Raw genomic sequence first — 12,824 nt, forward strand, 5'->3', positions numbered from 1 at the left:
TACGCTCATTACTACCCTGGAGGTGTTTACATAACTGCAAGTAAGTTCTGTATTTAGTTTAATTCTTGTTGCTTAAAAATTCAACATTGAAAATGTAAAAAATTCTCAAAGTTTCAGCATCCAGAGATCTTAAGGATTATATTTATAACATCTAATAAAATTAAATTCACTAGAAAAAGCCAATGATACTTATTGCTAAGTAATTTGCCTTTTATATTTCGGAATTTGGCAAGCTTAGTGCAGCAATCTGTTGACTACTGCCTATTAAATTTATAAATATTCATACATACAATTTGTAACATAATATCTATCATGTCAATCATCGTAATAGAACATAGGATTAAGCTGGCAGTTAACTTCCAATGAGTGTTATGAGCAGGCTAAACAAAATGAAATGAATGAAAAAGAAAACAAGTAAGGAAGGGCTAAGTTCGGGTGTCACCGAACATTTTATACTCTCGCATGATAAGGTGATAATCGAGATTTCATTACCCGTCATTTACATATTTTTTTTATTTTGGTTCCTAATATACATACATACTCGTATTATACAGAGAAGGCATCAGATGGATTTCAAAATAACGTTATATTGGAAGAAGGCGTGGTTGTGAACCGATTTCGCCCATATTTCGTACATGTCATCAGGGTGTTAAAAAAGTATTATACACCGAATTTCATTGCAATCGGTCGAGTAGCTCCTGAGATACGGTTTTTGGTCCATAAGTGGGCGACGCCACGCCCATTCTCAATTTTTAAAAGAAGCCTGAGTGCAGCTTCCTTTTGCCATTTCTTACGTAAAATTTAGTGTTTCTGACGTTTTTTGTTAGTCGGTTAAGGCACTTTTAGTGATTTTCAACATAACCTTTGTATGGGAGGTGGGCGTGGTTATTATCCGATTTCTTCCATTTTTGAACTGTATATGGAAATGCCGGAAGGAAACGACTCTATACAGTTTGGTTGACGTAGCTATAGTAGTTTCCGAGATATGTACAAAAAACTTAATAGGGGGCGGGGCCACGCCCACTTTTCCAAAAAAATTACTTCCAAATATGCTCCTCCCTAATGTGATCCTTTGTGCCAAATTTCACTTTAATATCTTTATTTATGGCTTAGTTATGACACTTTATAGGTTTTTGGTTTCCGCCATTTTGTGGGCGTGGCAGTGGGCCGATTTTGCCCATCTTCGAACTTAACCTTCTTATGGAGCCAAGAAATACGTGTACCAAGTTTCATCATGATATCTCAATTTTTACTCAAGTTACAGCTTGCACGGACGGACGGACGGACAGACAGACATCCGGATTTCAACTCTACTCGTCACCCTGATCACTTTGGTATATATAACCCTATATCTGACTCTTTTAGTTTTAGGACTTACAAACAACCGTTATGTGAACAAAACTATAATACTCTCTTTAGCAACTTTGTTGCGAGAGTATAAAAAAATATATAAACAAGCACAACTAGCCATTAATACTTTAGATCACAAGTTTTACGAAAAAGTTCACAGCACTTCGTTGACAATGTTATAATCTGACTTATATGTGAACTTTTGCTTTTGATTTTAGGTAAGTGGTTGCTAAGCAAGAGCTTTCATTACAGATATTGATAGTTATTTCAAATATTTTTCAAGCTTAAGAGATACCAAGTATAATCATGTTTGAATAAATAATATTGATATAAGTATTGATAAATTTATTTTCCTTTCCTTTAGCATTAACTAAGACATTTACATAACTACGTAAAGTATTACATATTTCGAGTTCGTATACGCAACATATACTGTGATGGCAACTAACTTGCCCGTACTAAATTTAATAAAATCGAACTATATTGAGTTAATTGGAAATAATGTTTCCAATTACTCCCAAATTTAGTGGGTTACCTTATTTAAACATTTTTATTTATTTATTTCTTTTTGTCAACTTCAACAAAGGTACGCGCTTTTCTGCTTTAAAGCGTAATAACAATTTTCTGTGGAATATTATGGCCCACCTACGTTGAGAACTTTTAATGAGGTACCAAGTAATGCTTGATTGCATATGGCAGCTTAGTTGCCAATCAGTTCATCACAAACGCAATACGAAGATATATGTGTGGGTTTTGCCAAATGAAAGAAAGTGGGAAATGCGGTAATTCACAAGAAAATTTAATATTATTTTCAAGTTTAGAGCAGTTTTCCCTACATATATGCAGTTATACAGATAGGTAGACGGAGATCGACTTAGCCCCTTACGATTATCAATTATGCATTGTATCTACTAATTTATAAGTCCTAATATTATCATATATAAATGAGCGGAAATACCCGACAGAATATAGAAACCACTAACTCGAATCTCTAATTAAGTTTATTGGAGCAAACTATTAGCAATTAATTAATTACAGCAAATGAATAAAATTCAAAGCAGTATATTGTAGGCGATGCTAAAATTAACAGAAAACCATACTACATATATATACGTAAACATATAGATGTATGAATGTATATACAAGTATGTACAAATATGTGTTATTAGATTTCACTACATAGTGTATATTGGTTAACCACCCCAGAGCAAACAATTTGGCCGAATTCTCCAGCTGTAAGTATTTATTGAATCGCATGAATAATATTTGTACTAATTACGGTGAAGGTTAGTTGATTTATGCTTTTAGGACATGTTTGTGTGTATTTTGGGGCACTGCTCCGGCCGTGGATCGTACATCCAATATTCTATTGTCTATACATGATAATGAAACCTGATAAAATTAAAATTATTTGCATCTAACCAAATGTAAATAAAGACAAGTAAGGAAGTTCGGTATTATAGAGAGTATTACCAAATCTAAAATCTATTATTGACTATGTTTTGAATTCAGAAGTCTACAATCTGCCGTATGAGAGAAACTCGAGTAAAAGCAAGAACATCCAAATATAAATGTGCTATCCTTCTCATTTTCTCCAATTGTGTTCTTAACTATGTGTTTCTTAGTTTCGACTGAAAATGTACAATATAAAGTAATTACAATTATCATTACACCAAGTCGCAATTATTTCGACCAACGAGGATCCAACGTGTAAACTGACTAACAGTTGACGTCAACTGAGATTGATTCTTTCACACACTCGAAAGTGTGTAGAAATGAGCAGTAGTCACTCACAATTTTAAGTATTCGTAAATAATATTATATGAGCAATGAATAAATAGTAAATAAGCAACAGCGAATCTGAAATCTTTACTACGCCTTTTCTTGTAGTTACATACATATGTAAGTGCTTGCGCGTCTGTTCGCGTAGACACTTGACAATCTAAAGTGAAACTGTAACATCACTTTAACTGGAAATGTTAACGACACAGAAGCTTGAAATACAATACCGAAATAAGCGCTATAAATGTTATTTGTTATATAACGCATTTTTAATTTCGGCATATAATATATGAGTTAATGTAATGAAATGCAAACAATTTCATCTCTAAAATATTTTTGTATGTATTCCGGTATTTTTTATGTCATTGTGCTATGAATTTTATTTAAATTACTTTAATTTACAATTTCAAAAATGTCTGCATGTCTCTTTTGAATCCATATGCGAAATTAAATGTCAATTAATCAAATACGGACAGATCGGCAGACAGTTGGACATAACTATACTAGTACATTGTATAAGATTTCGACGTTTTATTATATTTCTTTATTATAACTCTGTAAGATAGACTATTAATGATACAATACTTATACAGTACATATGTACATGATAAGTATATAAAGTACAAAGAAGAAATTTACTCATACAATTAAAGTTATCAGAAAAAAATTAAGATCAAATCAAAACTTTGATTAAAATATCATTCTGGACTGGAGTTCAGCAGTAGGCAAGAGCAAAGTCAAAAACAAATGTCGATTAGGGTCAGCACTTACAGCTTAAATGGTTTGCAATGGAGACACACGATATCTAAATGGTGAACTTTACAAAAATAGCTGTTAATACGTGCTACTATTTTTTAAACTTTATGACAACAAGAATTATATATCTGAAGGGTTAAATAAGTTAGCTACATACATTATGTGGAGCAATGTGGCTCAAATGTAAATAATGAAAACAGATTCTACCAACGAAGGTTATAAGGAGCTCATTTTATTTAAAAGGGAAGGGAAATGTTCAAAGACTAAGTTAAATATCTTTTAGCAATTATCCTGTCAGTTGCGAGCACCCCATTCTTAGTTCGCTGTTGTTCACCTATGAATATACAATTTTGTTCATTATTTGTTGTACAAACATTGTTGTAGTAAACAAACAGCAAGAATACCGACATTGTAATATGTATAGATATGTAATATAAAAATGACCACTATTTTACCTGTATGACTCAATCCATCGAGCGCTCGACCTCATCACGTACGAGTTTAACATGTGGCAAGTAATATTAGTAGCTTTACTTTATATTGGTCATATAATCTACACACAAGGAGTCTATGTTGAAACCTCCAAGTGGCAGTTAATTTATTGAAATTATGGAAGGAATTCAATCTGAGTGAGAGTGGCCACATACCAACCAATCATCAATCACATGCTTACAGGCATCCCCATGCATTCTTGGCATTTTAGATATAGAAATTTTTCTATTTCTCTCTTATCTTTTTTATGTCACTTTCGCAACGTGTCTAACAGAAATGTCTATTATCCATTCGCACCATGTCAGTACAAGAAAAAATAGTTGCTTTCAAATATTTGCTATGGAGGACCTTATACTCGAAATGTTTTACTATGTGCAAGGTATTATACATATATACTAAAAGGTGTGCAGAGCAGCCTTATGCAGTTTGAATGAAAAGGTAAAAGTGTTTGTTTTAGATTAGGCATAGTAAACGAAATCTGCTCTGAAATTATTTCAGGTCCACTATGATAGATGAATCATTAATATTGTTACTTAAAGATGAAATATCATTTTTTTTGCCTTAGTAGCAACTGAAGTCTGTAAATGCTTTCCCATGGCGAAGCGCTTGTACTTAATATATTTTTTAAAGAATTTAAAAATCGAAATAAACCCTTGCTTTAGTACCGCTCTTGTGACTCTTCCTTATTCCTCGCTAGTCATATACTCTTTGTGCTTTTTCAGAACTAATACAAATATTTATTAACTCCTTTCTAAATTTATCCAGGACCTTATAATACATCATTTGTAAGCTTAAAGTTTTTTTATACAATTTCCAGAAAGCTCTTTAGTTTTTATATATCTCGTCAAAATATAATTTGAAAACAAAAATAATGAACTATATATACATTATGTGTTTAGAAACAATCAACAAGATTTTTCTAACTACTAATGATTTCCAAGTAGAGGTACATTTTCCAATAGTCTCTTTTTGACAGACCACGCATAAGCCGTGTCAAGCTATCATGTTATTTTCATCATGGAAAGATAACGTTTACTACATAATTGGCCTACTACATCATCACCCATCTTGAGACCCAGCATTCATTATGGGATATTATTTGTTCGAATAGACCACGTCCACCACGCAGTGAAGAAAATATAGCATCCGAGATCTTAAAATTAAAGCGTAAAAATTAGAGCTTGTTCAAGAATTGAAACTCGTCGACCTTTCCAAGTGCTTTTGAAAACTTTCAAGAAGATCCAACATTTTAAAATAAATTTTGTTCAGCGATTAGTCCCATTTCTTAGTCAATGGGTATGTAAAGAAACAAAATTGCCGCATTTAGGACAAAAGAGCAACCTTCAAGAAGCAAAATTCATGAAGTAGAATGATCGGTCCACATTTCGTTAAAAAAGATGCCGGTAAGAACGAACGAAGTTCGTGATCTCGGTGACATTTGGGCCATTTTCCAAGCATCGCAACAATGAACGGTTTTATTGAGAGAACACTTTGGTTAGCATCTAATTTCACGTTTTGGGCCGGTCGATTGATCACCAATATCGTGGGATATGTCTATACTATGAACTATCTAAGACAAAAACTAACTGAATAATAATATTTCAGACATAAACAAAACCAGCTTCATGTTCACAAGTGTATAATTGCTAATTATTTATATATCATCATAGAGTAATTTTACGTACACGTATAACTCACACCTCATTTAACATAATTGCGAATGAGTTTGCTTATAATTGTTCAAGAGGACTAAAATTTGCATATTTTGAAATATTACTCCTAACATTTCAGTCGCACCAAAGTTCGCCTCATTTGGTTCCAACGAATTCTGCATATAATTTGAGTTCAGTTTACTTGCTACTATTATGTTATGTTAATGAGGTAACATAGAAACAAATACAATTATTTATATTTCAGTATGTAAGAGAAAATATACGTACATACATATTTATTATCACATAGCATACTAATTTATGACTAAATGTAATAATATATGACTTTGAACAAACTATTTTAAAGACATATACAACATACTCGTCTGCTTACCATATGTACATATATGTATAAGCGAGTGTCCACATATGTAAGTATACATATAGTCTAAATATGATTTTTCAACATATATTTCATTTTGGTTTTTACTGCGAGCAGCTGGCAGACATCATTCAACCAATATTCAGAGGGCAACCAAAGCAGACAGTGGCTTGGCAAAAACAACAACAATCTCAAAGTAGACCAACGAAGCAAATATAAGATGTTCATATGTATGTGTTCAAACAGAGCAGCACAAAAGTACTAAGAATATAACAAAACAAATGTCAAAATGCTAAGGGAAATTATTAAAAAAATATTTAGAAGTAATGTAGAAAAAAACGTTTACCCTTCTATATATAATAATAGCAAATAAACAATGAAAGTAAGCTAGCGTCTCGAAAATTGGCTTTGCTGGGAGAAGTGTGCTTGAAGTGATCCTCATATCCATATTTTTACCAAAAGCAACAGGAGCATCGAAAATTACAAGAATAGCAACCAATAAAGTAGTAATAACTGCGAACAAAACATAATAATAGTGCAAATAAAAGAATATCTTCACAATTACCGACATAAAAATACAGAGAATAGGGAGAACACGGAAGAGTTCATACCGCAGGCAGTAGCTGATAAACAACAAATATGAAAGAAGTTAACAGAAACTGAAATGAAAACTAAAGAATGTGGGTTGGTTAATGTGGGTTGTACACAGGCGATGGAGCTAATTCGGTTTATGCTTGTTCAAGGTTTATGTCACTTGGGGGGAAACATGGGTGTAGACGGCCACATAATATCAACTTGAAATAAAAGGACAGTAGGCATGAGTGAATAGCAATTTATACAATCTGGCATGCGAGAAAAAGTATTTCGAATAGCTTTTTACGTCGTCCTAGCATACACCCACATGCAAATATTTACAAACATACTTAAGTGGCATATGAATGGTATTTAATAGAACTTCTATAGCCACCGGTGACAGTTTCATGCCTCATGACATTTCATGGTTAAGATTAATAATGGGTATTTTTGTATGTGATGTACGAAAGCATCAACACACTAAATTATTAAATGCGGTAAGAAATTTTATAAAGTACTTGTACTTGCACCAGTGCTTGATCTTCAAATCAAAGAAGAAAATATAATAATGGATAATTTTCTTATTAGTTCAAATAGACAAGAACCATATTATAAAAGTTTTCTGAAACCGACATTTGCAATAAAATGGCAATTTCTAGTTGTATTCATAACACCTGAGCCAATTTATATCTTGGAAACCATTTCATTTGCTTAGTCTTGAAAATATAATTTTCTGTATTTTTTATTGTTTTTGGCACAAGTCGTAACAATGACCTACATTACCAATTGTGTGCTTAAGCTTGAAATTTTTCTAGCCCTCACGTCTACGCTAGACATTCCGCTATTTTTACGAGCAGCAATTATTTTTATTTATGTTTACCTGACTATGCACATAGCTTTCTTATTTTCTTTATATATGTAGTGCATTTGCCTTCTGCTTTATTTCAACACAATTCAAATGCCGCTCTATATCTTTTGTTATGATAAGACACTAGGCGTATACGTAACATTTACGCTTACAGCACAAATGGGGCGTAGATATTATAAAATATAAAAATAAAGCGTAATATAACAGGACGCTTCATCATTTCCCACTGACGTCCAATCGAGAGTCATTCTAGTGGACTGCACATGATAAACCGGTTCTCAGGCGTGGAAAGACGAAAAGGTTGACTACAAGGGTTATGACATCAGTCTTTTGGGATGCACGTTGTGTAAGACATACTGAATGACTGATTACCGAGCCAGTTACAATATATTTCACTGCATATTCGGTTGCAGTTCTTTTCTTCTAATCCATATACTAAGCAATTGTATTATTTTTGATGAAGACTCTGTTTCAAATTGTACACATATGTTCAATTGATTCCTACAAACATGAATTTTGAAATTATTATTTTTTTAGCCAAATCGGTTCAGCCGTTCTTGAGTTATAAATGGTGTAACTGAGAACAACTTTCTTTCATATACGTATATAGATGTACATCCTCTCATCTTCATCACAAATAAAGAATTCAGCAAGAATTTCACTAATGGTGCACAGCTGGATCGTCACAAAAAAGCCAAAATGTAGATATTAAATTATAAAACTAATATGCTTTCTTCGGTGTCTGGCACATGCAACGCACACAAATTATTATGTAGAATTATTTGTACAAAATTTGGTACCACTTTTGAAGTGAAATGTATTTAAGATAATTTTATACTATTATTCTTAAATTTTGAAAAAAATGTTCAAATAATTTACTGAGTCTAAATCAATTTTGTAATTTTCTTTTCACCGGTGAAATATCATGTACATTATTGAAAGAAATGGACTTTTCAAAGCGGACAGAGTTGTAAGAACACCCGAAAGGTCAAGTAACCCAAATAAAATGCAAACGGCGATAAAAATAGCGATAAATTGTAAAAATAAAAACACGACGGGTATAAGACAAACTTAGTTTGAGCTGAAAAAATTATATTTGGTGCATTTTAAAATTGGTAAAAATTATCGATTGTAGCAACAAAACGGTTGCAAGCTGAAATTCTATATTCGAATGGATAACGCTAAGTACAATCACACCCTTGTTTTAAACAGCAGATTCTTTACGCTTTCAGTACACAATGCTTTGTGGTTTGTGTGGATATGTGCGACTCCGATTAGGAAAAAATAGGGTGTTTAAAAATAAACGATAAGTTTCGCTTATCTAAACACTGGTCTTATATATTTGCTATCCCTTTTGTTTATGTCCTTTTCTTTTATTAACAACAATGATGAAATAAAAGTTTTAAAACGTTTCTTCTTCTTCTTTACTGGCGTAGACACCGCTTACGCGATGATAGCCGAGTCAACAATAGCGCGCCAGTCGTTTCTTCTCTTCGCTACGTGGCGCCAATTGGATATTCCAAGCGAAGCCAGGTCCTTTTCCACTTGGTCCTTCCAACGGAGTGGAGGTCTTCCTCTTCCTCTGCTTCCCGCGGCGGGTACTGCGTCGAATACTTTCAGAGCCGGAGTGTTTTCATCCATCCGGACAACATGACCTAGCCAGCGTAGCCGCTGTCTTTTAATTCGCTGAACTATGTCAATGTCGTCGTATATCTCGTACAGCTCATCGTTCCATCGAATGCGATATTCGCCGTGGCCAACGCGCAAAGGACCATAAATCTTTCGCAGAACTTTTCTCTCGAAAACTCGCAACGTCGACTCATCGGTTGTTGTCATCGTCCAAGCCTCTGCACCATATAGCAGGACGGGAATTATGAGCGACTTATAGAGTTTGGCTTTTGTTCGTCGAGAGAGGACTTTACTTTTCAATTGCCTACTCAGTCCGAAGTAGCACCTGTTGGCAAGAGTTATCCTGCGTTGGATTTCCAGGCTGACACTGTTGGTGGTGTTAATACTGGTTCCTAAATAGACGAAATTATCTACGACTTCAAAGATATGACTGTCAACAGTGACGTGAGAGCCAAATCGCGAGTGCGACGACTGTTTGTTTGATGACAGGAGATATTTCGTCTTGCCCTCGTTCACTGCCAGACCCATTTGCGTTGCTTCTTTGTTCAGTCTGGAGAAAGCAGAACTAACGACGCGGGTGTTGAGGCCGATGATATCAACATCATCGGCATACGCCAGCAGCTGTACACTCTTATAAAAGATTGTACCTGCTCGATTAAGTTCTGCAGCTCGAATAATTTTCTCCAGCAGCAGATTGAAGAAGTCGCACGATAGGGAGTCGCCTTGTCTGAAACCTCGTTTGGTATCGAACGGCTCGGAGAGGTCCTTCCCGATCTTGACGGAAACCTCGTTTGGTATCGAACGGCTCGGAGAGGTCCTTCCCGATCCTGAACGTTTCCTTGGAGAGAATAAAATTTCCCGTAAAATAGGAGTGTATACAACTGTAGGGTGGAAGTAAAAAGTTACGTAAATTCTAAGGTCTGCCTTTTATTTGTACCGACTTTTAAATCTGTTCTAAGTTGCAACTTTTTATTATTATATAATTGTGCAGAGTTGAGGCTGCTGGTGAAATCAGCTGTACCTTTGTAAACACTGAATAATTCATGAAAACTTCCACAGAACGCTAGACAAAGAGCAAATTCCACTTAATTTAAATGTAAATATTTAGTTCAAATTCGTGCGAAGCGACTAAAATATTAAATGAAACCTTATATAATATTATGTTTAGTTATTTATTATATCATCGAAACGTGTTTTCGATTTTTTTAAACACAAATTGTGGGTTAATGAGTTTGGTTTAAAGAAAACATAAATTTAAAATATTAAATATATTTAATCGAAAAATATTTTATTATTGTTTCTTTTCTTAAGAACGTCTACTTTTCGAATTAGCTGGTCTCAAATGGATTCTACAATAAGAGTTTCATAATTCTAAGGCCTTTGGTTAAAATGCTCTGTAACACGCAATTTTAGTGAAAATGCAGTGATTTTCGTATTGTATCTAGAATATGAGACTGGATATATTCGTTCATGAGATTAAAAATAACGAAAAAATTATTATTTCTAAGCACGAAGTATATCTCTTCCAAATAAGCGGAATTTCCATTTCTAAGATAAAAACCCAACAAAACAAGTAAGGAAAGGCTAAGTTCGGGTGTCACCGAACAATATTATACTCTCGCACGATAAAGTGATAATCGAGATTTCATTATCCGTCATTTACATATTTTTTTATTTTGCTGTAAAATTAATTAGAATTAAATTCTGAGAGATTTACCGATATTTTCGGTGAAAAATTAGGTTAGGTTAGGTTGGGCACTGAGTTCTTCGTGTTCGATATCAGGGACCTTGAAAAGTTATAGTCCGATCACAACAATTTTTCCACAAGGGATACCTCAGCTCACATACCGTATTTGAGTAAAGTTTTATTCCGCTATGATCATTGGTTTATAATGTATATATTATACAGAGAAGGCATCAGATGGAATTCAAAATAGCGTTATATTGGAAGAAGGCGTGGTTGAGAACCGATTTCGCCCAGATTTAGTATATGTCATCAGGGCATTAAAAAAATATTATATACCGAATTTCATTGAAATCGGTAGAGTAGTTCCTGAGTTATGGTTTTTGGTCCATAAGTGGGCGACGCCACGCCCATTTTCAATTTTTAAAAAAAGTCTGGGTGTAGCTTCCTTCTGCCATTTATTCCGTAAAATTTAGTGTTTCTGACGTTTTTTTGTTAATCGGTTAACGCACTTTTAGTGATTTTCAACATAACCTTTGTATGGGAGGTGGACGTGGTTATTATCCGATTTCTTCCATTTTTGAACTATATATGGAAATGCCTGAAGGAAACGATTCTATAGAGTTTGGTTGACATAGCTATAGTAGTTTCCGAGATATGTACAAAAAACTTAGTAGGGGGCGGAGCCATGCCCCACTTTTCCAAAAAAATTAGTTCCAAATATGCCCCTCCCTAATGCGATCCTTTGTGCCAAATTTCACTTTAATATCTTCATTTATGGCTTAGTTATGACACTTTATAGGTTTTCGGTTTCCGCCATTTTGTGGGCGTGGCAGTGGACCGATTTTGCCCATCTTCGAACTTGACCTTCTTATGGAGCCAAGAAATACGTGTACCAAGTTTCATCATGATATCTCAATTTTTACTCAAGTTACAGCTTGCACAGACGGACGGACGGACAGACAGACATCCGGATTTCACCTCTACTCGTCACCCTGATCACTTTGGTATATATAACCCTATATCTGACTCTTTTAGTTTTAGGACTTACAAACAACCGTTATGTGAACAAAACTATAATACTCTCTTTAGCAACTTTGTTGCGAGAGTATAAAAAAGATTGGATTAAAGCGTTTATCTTAAAAGTCTATTTCTCGTATTCTTGATTTTTTATTAGGTTATTTGCACTTATTTCCGTTGTTTGCATTTACGCGTGCACTACAGGTAGACATTGGAACGACAAGTGATAAACCCATAATTCTGGAAATAACCTAAAATGTCCGGAAAATGGAACAACGAGTAATAAGCCTTTTCTTCTGGAAATTACATAATTTGAAAATTAACAAAAATGTCCGGACTCTGCGGAAAGGTTTTTAGCGTGAAGAAAAATTTCTGAGCCAAACTTTTGATTAACGACTACCTGACAGCTGTCTCTTCAACAGCGTATAAATCCATTCTTGCAAAAGTTGTATCGCAGCGACTGCAAAGAAGTAATAATAAGCATCAAAAGAAAGGATCTCGGTATAACAATCGATTTCTTCGAAGGAAAGTCCGCCATAACTGTTGAGGCAATTACCAGGCTGTTCAATAAGTTTTTGTCGTTCGATAAGGAGGGCGTTGCCACTAGCCCAAAATTTGTTTTGTTTTTGTTGGTAC

General features: G+C 34.2%; 1 long non-coding RNA gene across 1 annotated transcript; it reads right to left on the reverse strand.

Moving 5' to 3' along the window:
- Positions 1-923: 923 nt before the first annotated feature.
- LOC125778272 (uncharacterized) lies at positions 924-12,175 on the reverse strand. The gene is made up of 2 exons (XR_007422594.1): positions 12,036-12,175; positions 924-1,194 (listed from the first exon to the last, which is right to left on the reverse strand). It is a non-coding gene; the product is annotated as an uncharacterized LOC125778272 (long non-coding RNA).
- Positions 12,176-12,824: the final 649 nt, after the last annotated feature.

The sequence above is a fragment of the Bactrocera dorsalis genome, chromosome 4 (assembly GCF_023373825.1).
Source record: "Bactrocera dorsalis isolate Fly_Bdor chromosome 4, ASM2337382v1, whole genome shotgun sequence".
In the NCBI taxonomy this organism is placed as follows: Eukaryota; Metazoa; Arthropoda; class Insecta; order Diptera; family Tephritidae; genus Bactrocera; species Bactrocera dorsalis.